The sequence below is a fragment of the Dipodomys spectabilis genome, unplaced genomic scaffold (genome assembly GCF_019054845.1).
Source record: "Dipodomys spectabilis isolate Male_0828 unplaced genomic scaffold, ASM1905484v1 ptg000054l, whole genome shotgun sequence".
NCBI lineage: Eukaryota > Metazoa > Chordata > Mammalia > Rodentia > Heteromyidae > Dipodomys > Dipodomys spectabilis.
In genome coordinates, this window is record NW_024870731.1 from 17,075,197 (window position 1) to 17,095,344 (window position 20,148).

The 20,148-nt window shown below is 39.5% G+C and overlaps 1 protein-coding gene across 3 annotated transcripts in view; it reads right to left on the reverse strand.

Moving 5' to 3' along the window:
• Nucleotides 1-20,148, reverse strand: part of Thrb (thyroid hormone receptor beta) — a 376,510-nt gene that overhangs the window by 53,153 nt on the left and 303,209 nt on the right. The window lies entirely within an intron of this gene.

Here is a 20,148-nt window from a genome sequence, read left to right on the forward strand (position 1 = left end):
CTAAAAGCTGAAGAAAATAGGAGCAGAAAGGACATATTTGAAATTAATAAAGGGCTATCTTGGAAATGAACTATACACTTGAGTAGGGAAGGGGGGCGGTCAGGAAGGAAAATACTGGGAGAAAAAGAGGGAGGGGATGACACTGTTCAAAAAGAAATGTACTCAATACCTGACTTATGTATCTGTAATCTCTCTGTATACTACCTTTACAATACAATTTAAAAAATTAATAAAGGATATCTGTGACAAACTATAGCCAATATAACATTAAATGGAGGGAAAACTGAAACTACTTTCCCAAAAGTCAAGAACAGAACAAACATGTGCATTTTCCCCAATCTTTTTCAATATTGTACCAGAATTCCTAGCAAGAGAAATTAGGCAGGGGAAATGAGGGATTCACATAGGGAACGAAGAAATTAGATTCTCCCTATTTGTTAATGACATGATACAGTATTTAACAGAAACTACAGATGCCACCAAAAAGTTCTAGAATTGATATTTTGGAGAAGTAGAATACAAAAATCAATAGATTTTTCTATATACCAACAATTAAACAGGCCGAGAAAAAATTAGAACAATTCCATTCACAATAGCCTCCAAAGCAATAAAATACCTATGCATCAATCTAATGAAGTGAAAATGAGTGCATGAGTATGTAGTTCTCATACCCATATGAGAACTACAAGTCTTTGAAGAAATTAAAGAAAATATCATCAGGTTGAATGAAATCTTATACTCATGTATTGGCAGAATATTGTGAAAATGGTCATACTGCCAAAAGTATAGAATTCAATGCAATATTTATAAAAATCCCATTCTTCATGGAATTATGGTACAGAAGTCAATATGGATGCAAAGTAAGACCCCCTCCCCCCAAATAGCAAAAGCAACAGCAATTCTGAGTAATAAGAGCACTGATGGAGGTATCACAATGTCAGTCTTCAAAGTATACTACAGAGCCATGGTAAAGAAATCAACATGGTACTCACACAAAAACAGACCTTATGACCAATGGAATAGCATAGAAGGTTCAGAAATAAGATGACACACCTATAGCTAATTTTTTGACACAGGATCCATGAACATACAATAGAGAAATGACAGGCTTTTAAACAATGCTTAGAAAACTATTTTCAGTATTCAAATGTTTTTGCTTTCATGCAATTATTTCTAACATATTTATAAGATGATTTCTTTGTTGCTTTGTATGTCCCTCCCCACGGCATAAACCCTGCTTTCACTGTATTTGTTGTTATAATTTGTGGAGGGGAAGGGAAAAAAAACAATCATTTAAATAGGGATAGAGGTGGACCTATTGTAACAATGAGATGTACAAGTGGTTATGTCAAAAACGAACTTTACAACTTTGGTGGGAGGGGAGTGGGGGAGTGGGGGGAGGGGGGAAGATGGGAAGGGATGGGAAGGGGAAACAAAGGAGGAGGCAACAATGCTTGATAAGAAATGTACTCATTATCTTGCCCATGTAATTGTAACCCCTCTGTATGGTATTTTCACAATTAAAAAAAAAAGAAAACTATCTTCAGGAGGCTGAAACTGGACCTCTCTTATCCTGTACAAAAGTCAACTCCAGTTGGATCAAAGACCTCAGTGTAAGCGATTTTAGGTATACCACGGAAAAATACAGGAAAAATGTTTGAAGATTGGCACAACTGTAAAATTTTCCCAAATAGTACACCAGATGCCTAGTGGATGGTAGTAAAAATTGACAAATCGGACTACATCAAATTACAGAGTTTCTGCACAACAAAAGAAAAGTCACTAGAACCAAGTGACAACCCAGAAAATGTGTAAAACCCTTCACTAGCTATTCAACAGATAAAGTATTAATATCTAGAATAACATAAGAGAACAAGCAATCCTGTTAACAAATGGGCAAGGAAACTAAACAGACAATTCTCACAAGAAACACAAATGGCTAATAGGTACATAAAGCATTTGAAATCCTTGGCCATTATGAAAATGTAAGCTAAAGCCACATTAAGATTTTCTCTTATTTTGGTCATAGTAACAGCCATCCAGAAAACAAAGAACAAATGCTAGACAGGATGGGGGTTAAGAAGAAACTATACATTGCTAGTGGGAATGCAAACTAGTGCAGCCTCTGTGGATGTCAGTATGGAGTTTCTTCAAAAGCCTAAAAATTGACTCTCCTTATGAACTTACCATACCACTTAGTCATAGATCTGAAGGAACAGAAATCAATACACAGAGGGACACTTGCATATCCGTGTTTGTTGCAACACTATCCACAGTAACCCGATGATGGAATCAACTGAAGTACTCAACAACAGATACATGGATAAAGAAGATGTGAGGGGTGTGTGTGTGTGTGTGTGTGTGTGTGTGTACTCATACTATGGAATATAACACATCCATATAGAAAAATGAAACTATGACATTCATAGGAAAATAGATACAACTAGAGGATCTCATACAAGCCAGGCTTCAAGAGCCAAAATATCATGTTTTCACTCATATGTAAAAGCTTCACCTGAAAGACACACATAGTTATAGATGTATACATAAATATATATGTATATTCATATTCATAATTACTTTTACAATTGAACATAGACCATGAATCAAGTTAAGAGACTACTCAGGAGAAGGAGGGGGAAATGGCAAAAGAAAGAGGGTGAATAACTTTATAACACATTGCAAGTATATATGAACACAGATTAGTGAAAACTCAACAAAAACTGATGACCAATAGGAGGAATGGAAAGAAGAGAAATAGACTCCAGTTGGGTAGGGACTAGCAGGAAGGGTCTATGGTGGTGGGGAGGAAAAATGAGGTTTAATACCGTCAAAATAGATTATTTGCAACTATAAAAATGAAACAAGAAAACCTGTTGGAGATGATAATTTAGAGGAGGTGGAATGAGGCAGAGAATATGGTAGAGGGGTGAGATGTAGTACAATACAGTATAAGCTATGTATGGAGATATAACAGTGAACTCCACCCCTGGGTAAGTAATACCAGCCAGAAAACAGAATTTTCATCATTGCTAGATTGTTGGTAGATTTACTGATGATTTCAAGCCTAGCCTCAATGTTTTGCTAATATGTCTGTTTAAAAAATTTACAGGAAGCCGGGCGCCGGTAATCCTAGCTACTCAGGAGGCTGAGATCTGAGGATCACGGTTCAAAGCCAGCCCAGGCAGAAAAGTCTGTGAGACTCTTATCTCCAATAAAACACTAGAAAACCGAAGTGGCTCTGTGGCTCAAGCAATTGAGCACTCACCTTGAGCTGAAGAGTGCAGGGACAGTGCCCAAGCCCAGCGTTCAAGGCCCACAACTGACAAAAAAAAAAAAAAAAAAAAATCACAGGAAGACCTGGGCACCAGTGGCTCACACCTGTAATCCTACTTTCTCTGGAGGTTGAGATCTGAGGGTCACAGTTCAAAGCTAGCCCAGGCAGGAAAGTTCATGAGACTCTTATTTCCAATTAACCAGCAAAAAGACAGAAGTAGAGCTGTGGCTCAAGTGGTAGGGTGCTAGCCTTGAGCACAAAAGCTCAGAGACAGTGCCTAGCCCCGAGTTAAAGTCCCAGGACTGGCACACATGCATGTGTGTGTGTGTGTGTAGGGGGGTGCTTGGGCCCCAGGGATCATTGTTATATTCCTTGCTATTCAACAGCTAAGACTTAGAGGATCACAGTTCAAAGCCAGCCTGGGTAGAAAAACCTGAGAGATTCCATCTCAAATCCGGACTCACCCTCAGAACACTGAATGGAGCTTTGGGTCATACCTCACTCTAATTCAAGTAGAAAATGAACCAGCCTGCTGATGAAGAGCCAAACTATGTGGGAGCCTTCTCATATAAAGATCCAAACTATTTGAGTCACATAATGAAATTCAAATTCTTATAGGAACAAACATGTGCTACACTACTTTTAATACTTCTGCCAAAAAAATATAATCTGTTTCTAATCACAGGGAAAAGTCAGTCAAACTCGAACGATATGCTGCAAAACAATCAGCCTGTACTTCCTTAAAAATGCCATTACCAGCCAAACGCTGGTTTGTCACTAGCTACTCAGGATGCTGAGACCTGAAGATTGCAGTTTGAAGCCAGCCTGGGCAGGAAAGCCTGTAAGACTCTCATCTCTATCAAAAAAGCCAGAACTATATTTGTGGTTCAAGTGGTAGAGTGTTAGCTTTGAGTACAAAAGCTCAAGGACAGTGCCCAGGCCTTGACTTTAAGCCCCAGGAGTAACATGTGCAAACACACACGCACACACACACACACACACACACACACAATGTCATTACTATGAGAGGTGGAGGAGGTCTGTGAATGTGTTCCAGATTAAAGCAGCCTAACAACCTGGAGGGCATAATGCTAAAGCCAGGTACAGAAAGACAGAATGTAGGCTTTCAATTGGACATGGAATTAATTCAAGGAGGCAGGATGAGGAATGGATGTAGCCAGAGGAGGAGAGGCAGAGAAGCCCTGGGGGATGGGTGACTAGATGAAGTTTCAATTGTGCAGGTGAAGTATTTTCTGGACTTTGATTTGACTTTTTTTCTGGATTTCTCTTTATTGACCTCCTTTTCACTGTCTTGCACTGACTTCTTTACTGATTTGTTTGTGTGTCTTCTTTGAACTTTTATTTTCTTGTAAAGAGGCTGTACAGAGAGGTTACAGTTACGTCAGTAAGGTAATGAGTACATGTCTTGTTGGACATTGTTACCCCCTTCCTTTGTATTTCTCCCGCTGTCCCTTCCCTCCCCTACCTCCTCCATTAACCCCAGCCCAAAAGTTGTAAGGTTCATTTCCAGCATTAGTGGCTTGTGAGTCTCATTGTTGCAATGGATCATCCTGTGTCCTTGTTTCAGCATTTTGTCATTCCCCTTCCCCTCCCCAAATTAGATAAATGTATATACAAGATGCAAGGTACCAAAATCAAATACAGTGACAACAGGGATATACTGTATCTTTGAACTCCTTTTAGCTGTTCAAGTTTATTCTCTTAGAAACTCACTTAGCTGTTCTTGGTATTTGCTTGATAGTCACTTAGCTTTCTGCCTGATATTCACTTAACGTTTTATCTGTATTTCTATTGAATTCCTTTACTTGTGTCCTCCTCCATCTTATGAAGTTGCCAATAAGTGTTGTCTTTCAATTCTTATGATACCTCTGCGCTCAGTGTTTGGAGTTTTTTCTATTTCTACATCATTCTGATTCATTGTTGTAGTGCTGTTTGTAGATGTATTTCCTAGTTTCTCTGTTCAGATTTACTCAATTTAAAGAGACCCTGTGTATTGGGCCTGCAGTAATCTGTAGTCTTCCCTCTGGGTGAGTCTATATTCTCATGGTATTGTGTATTGGTTGGGTTGCTGTGCTGTTTCCCCCCTGCTTAATCCGGGGTCATCCACTATTTTTAAGATTTGTGTGTATGTGCGTGGTGGTGCTGGGACTAGAACTCAGGGCCTATATGCTGTCCTTTAGCTTTTTAACTCAAGGCTGGTGCTCTACCAACTGAGCCACAGCTCCACTTTCATCTTTTCAGTAGAGATAAGAGTCTCACAGTCTTTTCCTACCCTGGCTGGCTTCAAACCATGATCAACACGACTCAGTCTTCTGAGTAGCTAGGATTACAGATGTAGGCTACCAGCAACCAGCTCTATTCTATTTAATAACCCAAACCTCAATCTGAGAGGAGAAATAATTTTTGGAGATTATATAGTGTGGTGAAAATATTTAATAATGTATTTTTGCACAAAGTATGTGGACTAGATATTAAATCTTCTCACCACAAAAAAAAAAAAACATCTAAGGATTGGGGTGATGAGTTTGTTAAATCATTTAGCTTGCTTTAATCTTTTAACAACATATACATATATCAAAATAATGCACTGTAGACTACAAGTACCTTTTTTGTCAGTTATATTTTAATAAAGTTATGCACAGAAGAAAGCAGACTAAAGACACACATAAGCTCAACAAAATGCATAATTCTGGACCTTGAACCAGAAAAAAATCAATATAAAAAATCAGTATGAAAGAAATTGGTAGGGGCCTGGCCCGGCCCTGCCCAGAGGGGAGAAACCTGTGAGAATCTTTCATCAAGGTCAATTTCTCAACTCCAGCCATGGTTCTCACTCTAGCCATGGTCCTTTGTCTCATGTAATCCTTTCCCATGAGGGAGAGGTACAAGAATGCATGAAATTTGAATAAAGTCAGTAGATCAGAAGATACTCTGTGTCGATGATCAATTTCCCCCCTTCTGATCATTATACCACGGCTAAGAGAATTTCTAGTTTTTGAAGAGACATACTGATGTATTTAGAGTTAAGGAAGATGATATTTGGAATTTATTGTCAGTGGCCTGAGGTTTAATGCATATACAAATCCATACACCCAGTCGCATGGGTAGGATAAGGTCATTGGGGTACCATGTTCACAGTGGGTGACACCCGGGTCAAAAGGGCATATGGGGACTTTCCATGCTATTGCAGCTGCTAGTTAAGTCTCAGATTATTTTAAAATAAAAATGTTCAAAGGAATCTATGGGTCTTCCTTAGAGATCTTCCAAGAAAATGTAACTTATTCATTGTTGACCAATTTCATTTTTCCAGTTCAACTTTTAGAAACAGAAACCAATTCAAAAAGCAAATGAATTTATAAAAACAATGATAAAATACAACAGCCTTTGTTTCAATTGAGAAAAATCAGTGAGATTGATGAAAGTGATATGGCTTATCAGGCTTACATTTTTTTTTAGCAAAGATATAGTACTGATTTCTGGTGACCCTAATGGTGCTTAAGTTAACCAAAGTTCACAAGAGGCTCTCCTGGCCTACACTTATTTCACTATCATAACAACATAGCCAGCTTTTTCCCGGTCAGGCTGGGTAAGATTACAAATGTAGTATTACAGAAAGAATGTCACACAAGAGTCTTAGCTTTTGCAAATCCAAAGCAATCTTTCACCAGGAATCAGCTGCATGTGATGGAGTCAAGTGGGAGTTCAGTCTACTTTTACCATGGTGGAGGTAGTCAGGATGGTCTAGACAGGAGTGAGGCCATCTTCCAGATTGGAAGAGATGGACTGGATCTGGACTACATGTAGACTGGCTGGCACTGAACTACGAATTCAAACTGAACAAAATTCAGGAATCTCAGACCATTTAAGCCAAATAACTTGATTACAATGCCAGAAAACAAGTTTACACAGACACAGACATACACACATAGGTGTATGTGTTCACGTGTGAGCGCGCGCGCACACACACACACACACACACACACACACAGTGCACATTGTTTTACAGCATGCAAAAATGAATAACAGCCATGGACTCTTAGAATTCCTGCAGTAAGATGACATTATTTTGCCCCAATATTTTAGAACCACATGGTCAGTGCTAGAATAGGCAAAACCAAACAAAAAGGCAAAACCCCAAATTTTTGACAACAATGTTTAGACATCTTTGCTAACAAAGCACATCAGATGGTCAGGCCTCAGTTTCCAGGACCGAACTGCTGCCTCCACGGTGCATCGTGGAGAGGCATGTTTTTTATTGTAAAAATACTGTACAGAGGGGTTACAGTTATATGAATAAGGTAGTGAGTACATTTCCTGTCCAGCATTGTTACCTCCTCCTCTGTTGTTCCCCTACCATCCCTTCCTTCCCCACCACCCCTATTCCTCTACCCCCTACCCCTCACCCCCCTACCCCACTGAAGTTGTAAAGTTCATTTTTAACATTGTGTCTTGTACATCTCTTTGTTGCAATGGATCAACCTATATCTTTAAGCATTTTGTTATTTCCCTTCCCCTCCCCAAATTAGAAAAATGTATATAAAAGATGCAAGACACCTGACAAATACAGTGAAAACGGGTTAGTCCCTGGGTGAAGAACATACAAAAGAAACAAAAAAAATCTAGTACATTATAAATACGTTAAAAACAATAGCAAGCAAGAAATAAAAACACACTTGTGTCCCTATCTTGAGGTTCATTTTGCTTAACATCACCTTATATGGTCATATGTACAGAGCCTTTGGCCTTTTCTGCTTGTCCTAGACATATAATAGTTATTGCAAATAAGGGAAACCATGGGACCTTTATTTCTTTGGGCCTGGCTAATTTTACTTAATGTAATTTTTTCCAAGTCTTTCCATTTCCTAACAAATGGGGCACTGTCATTCTTTCTGATGGAGGCATAGAATTCCATCATATATATACACATATATATACACATATATGCCACATTTTTTTGGGGGGGGGTCCGGTTGTGGGGCCTGAACTCTGGGCCTGGGCGCTGTCCCTCAGCTCTTCAGCTCAAGGCTAGCGCTCTACCACTTGAGCCATAGCGCCACTTCTGGCTTTTTTTTTTCTTTTTGCTTATGTGGTGCTGGGGAATCAAACCCAGGGCCTCATGCATGCAAGGCAAGTGCTCTACCACTGAGCCACCTTCCCAGCCCCATATATGCCACATTTTGTTGATCCATTCATCTATTGTGGGGCATCTGGTTTGGTTCCATATCTTAGCTATGGGAAATAATGTTGCAATAAACATAGTTGTTCTGGTAGCTTTGTGTTCATTTGGGTAAATACCCAAAAGTGGGATTGCTGGGTCATAGGGGAGCTCTATGTGGAGTCCAAAGTGTTGAAAAAGTTTACACTCCCACCAACAATGCAGTAGGGTTCTCTTTTGGCCATATCCCCTCCAGCATCTGTTGTTATTAGATGTATTGATTATAGCCATCCTAACTGGGGTAAGGTGGAATCTCAATGTTGGTTTGATTTGCATTTCTTTTATGGCTAGGGAAGGTGAGCATTTCTTCATTTGTCTATTGGCCATTCTTATTTCCGCTTTAGAGAAGTTTCTCTTTAAGTCTTTAGCCCACTTATTTATCAGGCGGTTGTTTCTTTGAAGATTTGTTGTTGGGGGATTTAATTTTTTGAGTTCCAGGTATATTTTAGATATGAGACCCTTGTCTGTTGTATGGCTAGTGAATAGCTTTTCCCAATCTGTGGGCTTTCTATTGATCTTGCTAGCTATGTCCTTTGCCATGCAGAAGCTCTGCAGTTTCATGCAATCCCATTTTTCCAATCTTTCTTTGATTTGTTGTGTTTCCAGGTCTTTATTAAGAAAATTTCGGCCTGTGCCAAGGAGCCCTAGAGTTTCTCCAATTCCTTCCCGTAATGTTTTCAGGGTATCTGCTTAGGCTTACATTCTTGATATTGCAAATTTTAGAAAAGAATCATGGGATGAATATTCATGTCCTTTTGGGAAGAAGGAAGTAGGGGTTAGTGTAGAGGAGAAAGTGTAGGGGTCACTTGAGGAGAAAGTTCAGCAATGGGCCTGTCATAAGTGACTAGAAGGGATAACAGAGCACTATTCCCTATGTCTGCTCAAAATTATTAAGTGGGATGACTTATAGATACGGGTTTCCTTGGAAACCCATTTAATTGAAACTGCTGTAAAAATTAACATGCATTTCCACCCTTCCTAACAGGGCAGTAGCTCCTTTTACTTACACAGTTTTTGACCTTTAGTTTTATATCTTAGGCTTTATTATAAGTTCTCTCCAGAGCTATTCAAACAAAGAGCCCATCCAAACGTATCTTTTTTATTAGTTCTGAGGGTTGATGGGTGGTTCTGGACAGTGGGGTAAAATATGCCACTCATAGAACATTGCCATCTAGACTAATAAACCATCAATGCACACACAGTATTCTAACTCAAATGCCAAGTGACCTCCAAATAAAGAATTGAGTCTAACAGTTGTATTTGCAATGCAGATCTATATTTTTAGAGGCCCTAAAGTTTATTAATGAATTTAGGTTCCTTATATAAGACAAAAGTCACCGGACAGAGTTCCACCAGAGACCATCATTCTGTGTCAGGTCCAAGTCATGGACAAGGCCTGGACTGTACAGGTTTTCTGTCTCTCATCTTATTTCCAAAGCTCACTTGGTTCTGGATTTCTGGTGCCCTTCTTATCTCCCCAAAACAAAAGAGGCTCATGTCTATCCCAATTTACTCAAGGAGACTGAATTATCCAGATTTAAAAGACTAAGTTGTAAATACAGCTCACCATCAGAATCAGCCACAAAGAGGATAATCAGAAAGAACAAACAGCCTTGTATCAAGGGAGGTGGTTGGTACAGGTGAAAGGGTCTCCAGTGAGTCACCAACACTGTTTTGCATCACCTGGGCAAGCCACTTAAGCCTTTCTACCCTGGGGAGGAGAGGGAAGAACCAGTGGGGCATCAACTCTATCAGAGGAATGAGTTCATCACAGAATGTGAACATGGCACCAGGGTCTTCCTAGGGAACCACAAATGGGGTCCAGACAGGCAGAAGACTCCATGGGTCTTGGAGGGGTGGATTGAAGAAAGAAGCAACCCAAGGGGGAAAAAGGGATGCTGAAAGAGGCAATAATGGGACCAATTTCCCTATGTTTCCTGGAGCCAATACAGTTTTCATGTGAGTGCCACATAGGTTTTGGGAGCCAGTACTGATTTAGCATACTTTGTCCTATTTTTCCTTAAAAGGGGAAATATAGTTTTCATACTGAAGAGCTAATGTGACAATGGAATGTTGACTTTCTTATCTTTGTGGTTCATCAATCTCTGACTATGTTCTTTATTGGAGAGAATTCAGTGATTTATCTAGTGTTAAGAAGTTAGGTGAGGTAAGCCAAGCTCAGGGAGATAGCAGCGCATGTTTTCTCATGTGTGGAAGCTAGATCTAAAATATAACTGGACATGATAATGTATACAGTGCTCTAGGAAATCACATCTATCCTTAGGGGAGGAGCACAATGGTGTAACTTCTCTGAATATTGGAAATATGGGTTTGCCTGTTATTATTGTTGGTGTTTGGTTTTGCTTTTTTTTCTTTGTGGTGGTAAAGGAAGATTCAAAGGGAGGAAGGGTAAACAAATGCAATCATGCTATTCAGTATACACTATGTGGAAACAGCCTATGTAACTTGTGGGCAGAGATTGGAGGGGAAAACCAGGGAAAAGCAAAGGAAGTGGTGACATTTTCCAAGAAAAATTTACTCATTTCCTGACTTATGAAATGATAACCACTGTGTATAATCCTTAGTAACAATAACATTTTTTAAAAAGTTAGTGTCAGCCAAGAACCAAATTGTGGTCATGTGATCTAAACATTCTCTGGTAGATAATGTAGGCCAGCTACATTACTGGAAGACTAAAGGGTTATCTCTGGATAGCATGTGATCAAAAAGTTATTTACATGTTTGTCTAACTTTGGAACATTTTTGTAGTTTCAATCTGTACTCAAGGTCAGCCCTTGGCAAGCAATGGCAGGTGGCATCTGTCTTCAAACCATTGTGTCCCAGACTCGACTCTGAGGTTAAAGCTATTTCTGTCATCTGGTTTACAATCAGACCACCTGTACAGTGGTTACTTAGTAGTCCTGCTCCTTATTGTCTCTCTCATCCCCTATCATCTTCGCTCTGCTCCTGGCCTCCTTCCATCCCATTAATCCCATTGCTTTTACCAAATTCTGCTAAGGGAGAAAGGACTCCTATCCAACCCATTCAGAGATGCTTGCTAACCAAGGTGGTAAGATATCCAGGCAGGAAGTTTACATTTTGAAAGAGCTTAGGGAAAGGGTAGTGATAGAATTATGGATATTCAGAAGAGGGAGGGATTATGGATATTCTAGAGGGAGGGGAAAGGCTTTGGTTTCCAGTATCACCTACAACCACTGACTCTCTCAAAGTAACCTTTGAACTCCAATGAAAGGTTCAGAAATTATCACATGCTTGCCCTGATTTGGTTTGAAAATTGGCTGTTACAAGTCTCAGGGGATATGACTATTGTATCCATTCCCTTTCCAATCCAGAATATTCCTGATTGAAGAAACTCTAATCGTGTTAGTGTTGACTTATTGGTTATTTTCCCATGAACATTCAGCAAGCACCCTTGATATCCAGTCTGTTTCTCAGCTTCTTCCCCAGCTCCTGTAGAGTTGGAATACTTCCCATCTATTGAATGCTTACTATGCCTTGTGTGATCAGATGGAAGTTTGTTTCATAACATATTTCTGTGAAAAGTGTTTTCTCATCCATTTCACAGATGAGAAAACCAAGGCTGAGATGGGCTAAGTGAGTCATTCACGGTTCAATGGCTGGTAAGCAGGAGCACCAAAATAGAGGAGCCCAGACTGTGCAAGGTATGTGTGGAACTCTACTGCTCCCAGCCACAGTGGTGGATGGGCCAAGGCTGAGCCTGACTGGGGGTGGGGGTGGGGGATGAGGCCGTAGGCGCCTTCCTCACAGTCAATTCTAAGGATAACTGCAGAGAGACATTAAAAGCAAAATGCCTGAATTTGAATTCCAGCTAAACTACTTCATAATTTTTGGTGAATTTTTAAGTTCTGAAAACATATTTTGCTTGTTGCTAGGTCTGCCTCCACTCTGTGATCTGATGCTTTATGCTCCTTTCCATTTATCTGTATATAGGCACATAAGTTTATATGGAAATTCAAGGTCAAAAGGGTGATGAAAACTGAAGTGGCACAAAGCTAAAAGCTTATTTCTAAGGACAAACCTACAGCTAGCATTATACTTAATGGCGAAAAGCTTAAGCCATTTTCTCTGAATTCAGGAATGGGACAAGGATTGTCCACTCTCTTCACTCCTCTTCAGTACAGTATTAGAATGCCTAGCTACAGCAATAAGGCAAACATATCGGGGATCCAAATAAGGAAAGATGAAGTAAAACTCTCCCTCTTTGCAGATGATATGATCTTGTGTTTAAAGAACTCCATGGATTCCACTCCCAAGTTACTCGAGCTGATCTGAAACTTTGGCAAAGTAGCAGGGTATAAAATTAACCTTCAAAAATCAATGGCTTTTCTGTATGTCAATAATAAGAAGAGCATGGCTGAAATCAGGAAAGCAACTCCTTTTGTAATAGCCCCACAAAAATTAAATACCTGGGACTTAACTAAAGAAGTGAAGGACCTCTATGATGAAAATTTTAAAAACCCGAAAAAGGAAATTAAAGCAGAACTAAGAAATGGAAAAACTTCCAATGCTCCTGGATTGGGAGAATTAACATTGTGAAAATGGCAATACCGCCAAAGGCTATCTAAAAATTCAATGCAAAACCCATCAATATCTCAACCTCATTCTTCAATGAAATAGAAGAAGCAGTCCAAAATTCATATGGAATAACAAAAGACTCCAAATAGCAAAAACAATCCTTAGCAGAAAGAACAGTGCTGGAGGAATAACAATACCAAACTTCAAACTGTACTACAAAGCCATAGTGATCAGAACGGCTTGGTACTGGCAATATAACAGATTTGAGGACCAGTGGAATGGAACTGAAGACCCAGAAATTGTAATAGCTATTAAGCTATTCTGATCCTCTGCTATCTAAGACATATACTAATTATTACAACTGAGGGAAACCATGGAGCCTATGTTTCTTTATGTCTGGCTTACTTCATGTAATATGAGTTTTTCCAAGTCTTTCCATTTCCTTCTGAGTGAGGCAATGCCATTCTTTCTGATGGAAGTAAAGAATTCCATTGGGTATATATACTATATGGTTCCATATCTTAGTTATGGTAAATAATGCTGCAATAAACAAAGTTGTGCTGGTAGCTTTAGTGTGGCCTTGTTTGTGATCAACAATCCTTAGCAGGAAGAACTGTGCTGGAGGAAGATCAATATCAAATTTCAAACTCTATTATAAAGCTATAGTTATAAAAATAGCTTGGCACTGGCACATGAACAGGGCTGAGGACCAATGGAATAGAACTGAAGACCCAGATATGATCCCACAGACCTATGGCCACCTCATTTTTGAAAAGGGAGCCCAAATTATCAGATGGAAGAAAGACCGATTCTTCAACAAATGGTGTTAGCAGAACTGGCTATACACATACATGTAGAAAACTGAAGTTAGATTCTATATGTCACCCTGAACCAGAATCAACTTCAAATGGATCAAAGACCTCAAGGTAAGAGCAGGAACCCTGAAAATATTACAGGAAGGGATAGTGGACACACTAGGGCTCCTTGGCACAAGTGGAAACTTCTTAAATAAAGATCCAGTAACACAACAACTCAAAGGCTGGATAAGTGAGATCGCATTAAACTGCAGAGCTTCTGCATGGCAAAGAGCATAGCTAGCAAGATCAATAGAAAGCCCACGGATTAGAAGGTCTTCAGTAGAGATACAACAGACAAGGACCTTATATAAAAAATATACATAGAGCTCAAAAAATTAAACCCCCCAATAAAAAGTTTTTCAAAGAAACAACCACTCCATAAATAAGTGGACTAAAGAATTAAAGAGAGTCTTCTTTGGAGAGAAAGTAGCCAAGAGACATAAAAAATGTTCAACATCTCTGGGTATAAAAGAAATGCAAGTCAAAGCCACATTGAGATTCCACCTCACCCCAGTTAGAATGGCCATTATCAAGAAAGTAATACTAGATGCTGGCTGGGATGTGGCCAGAAGGGAATGCTACTACACTGCTGGTGGGAATGTAAACTTGTTCAGCCACACTGGAAAGCACTATGGAGGTTCCTCCAAAGACTAAACATAGAGCTCCCCTATGACCCAGCAAGCCAGTCATTTCTTTTATGTGTGTGTGCATGACTATGCTGGGGTTTGAGCTTGGGACCTCCTGCTCTTGCTTTGGCTTTTCTGCTCAAAACTGGTCATCCATTCTTGAGACATGCATCTACTTCTGGCGTTTTACTGATTAACTGGCAACAAGTCTCAGACTTTTCTGCCCTTGCTAGCTTTGAACCATCGTCTTCAGATCTCAGCCTCTTGACACAGCAGCTTGAGCCTCTGGGGCCTGGCTTTCATGTGTCTTTTAAAGATTTTTTTCTGTGCATATTTGTGCTCATACAACTTTGAAGCCTATTAAAAGTTTGAATGGGATCACACAATTCTTAATACATGCTTGATCTTAAAAATACTTAATGAAAGCATCTCTTTGTAATAAATTTGAAAACTTTTCTAGTGGATGTAACATCATTTCTTTGAGTATGTCCATATAGACTGACATGTAGCTATCTGGTCTCCAGTTTATCACTAACCAATACACAGGTGCAAAGAACACTTTTTTCTATTTCAAATATAATTTTTATTTCTATTTGAAAATAAACACTATGCTGAAAATGAACTATGCAACTTGTGGGGGGAGGGGCTGGCAGGAGGGAAAAGCCTGGAAGAAAATGAGGAAAGAGGTGACACTTCAAAAAGAAATGTACTCATTATCTGACCTATGTAACTGTAACCCCTGTGCACATCACCTTTACAATAAAAATTTTAAAAGGGAAAATACAGAAGTTAGTGAGAAGTTTTATGTGTGAGTAAAACACTTTTGAACACAGATCTTCAGGCTCCTGGGTAAGCATTTCTGTGGGGCAAGATGTGAAGAGGGGAACTGTAGAATCAGATCTGCATTTCACAGAATGAGACACTGCCACATGGACTTTGCAAAGCTCATGGTCACTTCTCAATGAGAGCCAAAGTAGCAAAGATGGAACAGAACCCTGAATTTGTCATTTTCCTTTCCTTGACATTGCCTTGTTTCCAATTTCTCCCTCACCCCACCCCATGCTGATAAAAGGACAAGCAAGGAAAGAATAACCATTCCTTCCCTGGCCTAGTATTCTTTCCTGTCTTTGAAATGTAAGATCACCCAACTATCTTTTATATGCCAGAAGCTGGTAGCGGTCCCTTATTCTTGTGTTGATAAGGGAGGCTCAAACGCTCGTTGTAGTGCCTGTGAGGTGTATGAATTGTCCTTCTCTTAGGAGAGCCTGAAGACTGATCCGTGGTGAGCAGGGCAGAGTGGAGAGCAGAGATGGAGAGAGCAGATGGTCATACTGGTGGAAAGGCATACGCGTCTTAATCTACTACTTTCTAAAATACTCATTTATCTGAGCATGTCCTTGTGTTTTACTTAAGGACAAAGATAGTGATCACCGACTGAAAATGTGAATGTCTAACTTGAAGGATTATAATGCACACAGTGACTTGCATCCATTTTTTTTAGAACACTTTGTTATTTTGGTAAATGAAGAAATGTGTATCATTTAAAGATGTCATCATAAATTTGATTCATTTTCTTCCCTTTATGAAGAGCATGGAGTTAATAGTCTGCCCTGTAGCTGACATATTGTTTCAAAAATTACTTTACCTTGTCTAAGTCTTGGAGACTGGTTTAATAAATTATGGCCCATCTACAAGCAGGAATAATCTATAGGCAATAAAAGTCAGGATTTGGAAGAATATTTAATGATATGGGGAAATGTTCATGATATATTACTAAGCATTTAAAGCTGGCTAAAAATGGTACGCTTAGTGTGTTAATTCAAAAATATAAAAAGATGGTATGCCTAAAACGATCCCAAGTTGGTAAAAATATATACAGAAAGAAGGGTGGAAATAAACATTGTAAAGTGCTTGTCCTTGGGAGATGGGTTACAAATGACTTTTAGAAGTTATTTGTAGGATGAACTAATGCAGCATTGATATTCCCTTGACACTGTATTGGATATGAACCTTACAGCTTGGCGGGGAGCGGAATAGGGAGAACATGGGGAATGGGGTAACTGTTTAAAAACTAATGTACTCGTTACCTTACTTATGTAACTATAACCCCCCTGCCCATCACCTTTTCAGTAAAGTTAAAAAGAAACAAATAAGTTATTTGTAATTTTAATAATAAGAGAATTTTTAATTTTTTCAAAGAACATAAGGGTTTTTTAATGAGAGAAAAATAACTTAAACATTATTATGACTTGCCTTCCTAAGTATATAAGATTTCTTTTTAAATTAAGCACAGCAGGGATCTACAGAGAAGCTTCAATGATATCAGCAGATTGTAGTTACCCTAATACCTGGGGGGAGGGTGTCCCAGTGTTCTTGTCTTGCTGGGGTTCAGCGTTTCAAGAAATTTCAAGTGTCCAGAGGCAAACATGAAGTATGAAGGCCTGACTGATGGTTCTGCTCCAGGAGACCACACCGGCCCTTGTAGACATGAAAGGAGGATCAAGGTACCAGGCAAACAGTGCAGACTTCCCAAAAGAACTCAAACCCAAGAGGATGTGCTTCCAGAAGGAGAGTGCATGCAGACGTTCAGCTGACAGCTATCTTTAGCCAGGCCTAAGGAAGGCCCAAGTAAGAGTTCAGAGTCAAATGGCTCCCAGATAGGGGCCACCAAAAGGAGGAAAACTATACATCCTTGAGTACCCACTAGATGGCAGACCAATTCCTAGTCTGAGAGTTTAAAAGTATTCTCAACTGCCTTCTGATGAGCAGAGTCCTGGGCCCCTCTCCCCAGATTCCAATTCAGTAGTCTAGGTGGGGCCTCAGATTCTTGTTTCTTTCCCTTCCCTTCCTTCTTTCCTCCCTCCCCCATCCCTCTCTTCTTTAGACATGGTCTCTGTGTTGCCCAGGATTTGCCTTGAATTCATAATCCCTCCTTGTTACAGCCTTTTAAGTAGCTGGAATTACAGCTCAGATTCTCTCTCTCTCTCTCTCTCTCTCTCTCTCTCTCTCTCTCTCGTGTGTATATGCATGCACCTGTGTGCACGTGCATGTGCGTGTGTGTACTTAGGCTTGAACTCAAGGCCTCTTGCTCTCACTTGGCTTCTTCCCTCAAAGCTGGTGCTCTACCACTTGAATCATGTCTTCACTTCCAGCCTTTTGCTGGTTGAGAGTTTCATAAGACTTTTCACCCAGGTTGGTTTTGAACTGTGATCCTTTGATCTCAACTTCCTGAGTAGCTAGGATTACAAGTGCAAGCCACCAGCATCTGGCCAGATTCTCACTTCTAACCATTGGAAATGCTGTTAAGCACAGTCTGATATCCACTCATACTGGCACTTATTTCCTGACTTGCTATTTCAGATCTGGGTTACATTTTCAGGCATTTATCCATCAGTGTATTTATATGAGTGCCTATTGTGTGCAGGATATTGTTCTTGATGTTCAAGCATGAGGAAAAAGCATCAGGACAAAAGGACATCCAACCAATCTCTTTCCAAGAACTTGAAGGCCATCATACAGGTCTGCATTACAGAATCCAAACAAAATACATTAACTGTCTAATTTGTGCAATGAACTGTTAGTGCAACTTGCTGGACCACCACACTTTGAGCTCCAAATTCCTCATATCTGATGGTCCTCAGAGTGACAATAGATGTAACATATGAGTAGATGGATTCCAAAGAGGAAAGACAAGACTACCCACTTTATTTTCCTGGTCCCATTGGTACCTTTCTAAACACAGGTGTTCCTTCTGAGGGAGTAAAAATTGAGTTAAGATTTTTTGGGCCCTGGTGACATAGGCTCCTGGTAGCATTTTCATGGTCAACAAGTGCACTGTCTCATGAACAGATTAAGGTGAACCCTGGTGGTACCTCTGGAAATCACAGGGAAATGTATCTCACTGTCTTCTCTTTTCCACTAGAATCATGCACTTGAACAATAATACCTTCTTCTTGAGTAATTGCTGATCTTCAGTGAAAAAGAGCTGGAAGAATGCTCATACTTCCTAGGAACAGCATATCTGACTCAGTACTCATCTGCTAGACTCCCCTTTCTCCATTTCTTGCCAGGCACATGTGGACAGAAAGATACATGTGACTTAAGGATTCATAGCCAATAATAGTAATCATAGAAAATACCAGTTGGTATTTAGAGGACACTAAATTTAGAGGACATGTCCATGTCAAATGCTTACATACAGTATTTGATTTCATTTTATCAACTATCTTGCCAGTTTACTCAAGGACAGAAAGGGAAATCCTTCACATAATATGCCAATATCTAAAAAGAAAATGTGGTCTTAGCTATTGTTCTATACTTTTTAGGGTTTTGCACTCAGACTGTTTCCTCTTGCCCCTCTCCCTTTAGTTTTTGACAAGATCTTGCTATGTCACCGGGGTTGGCCTTGCACTAGAAATCTTCTGACTTTAGCCTCTTAAATGCTGGGACTACCTTATATGGAACCATGCTAGTTTCCTCTCATTTTTAAGGCACACCAACAAACTGAAAGTATAATGTTGGAAACTCTAGGAACTCCAGGCCAGTACTTCTCATTAATGAGAAGTAGATGTTATGAATGAATGTGGGTATCAGTTATGAGTGAGTCAACCTTAATTCATGAGAGTACTTCTTAAATCACAAGAGCATTTGGAGCTTCTTGTTGGCATTTGACTATGAGCCAAAGACAGATAAGGTTTTAATATTGCCTATAAAACTTGAAGATCTGTTAAAATTTGCTCACTAGTGTTAACTCTCAATGATTTTTCAAACAAAGGTAGGCATACTCACACCCACAGAAACCAATCCTACCTCTTGATTCCTTTGAGATACTATTTTGCTCTTTTTATTATCCCTTTCAAAATTTCAAATCTCTTAAACAATAAATATGATGGTTCAAACACAAAACTTTCTAAGGGGACCATCTCTAATTTTGACTGCTCAGAGCTCTCATTAACCATAACAGTCAGATACCCTATTTTCAATTCAAACCATCTGTACACTTAATTTTCCAGGTAAACTGGTAGTTACAAAGAGCTTTAAAGTATTTTCAGAAAAACCAAAACCACCCTTTTGCAAGAATGACAAACAATTTTGCATTTATGTTCAAGGTAAAAAGTTTTTCATAGCTCACACTTGGAAGCCGGCAAATTTTCATTATTATACATTGGTAGATGACTGTGTGAATTTTAGGTATATGATGACATGGTTTTTAAAGTATACAACTTAACCTCTCTCATAAGTAGAGGTCCTCAACAAAAACCAAAATGACAGTTTTTATACTCTAAATCAGAAAAGATGGGAAGTGACAGGAATCTAGATGCTGAAGACACAAATTGATTTGAGAAACACATTTTTGGGGGGAAGCCCTAAAACCATAAAGCGATCAGCACCAGGACATCTGTTGGGGTGGAGGCCACTCGAGGTGAGGAACGGCTAAGTCTCAGACAACCAGGAATTTAGACCAGTTCAACTTTTTTCTTCCTCTGAGGTGACAACCTCTTAACACCATAACCCCTCCCATTCAGTATAATGACACAAGGATTTAATGAGTAAAAGACAACAACTTAAAACCTCTCTTCTGAGCACCCATTTTTC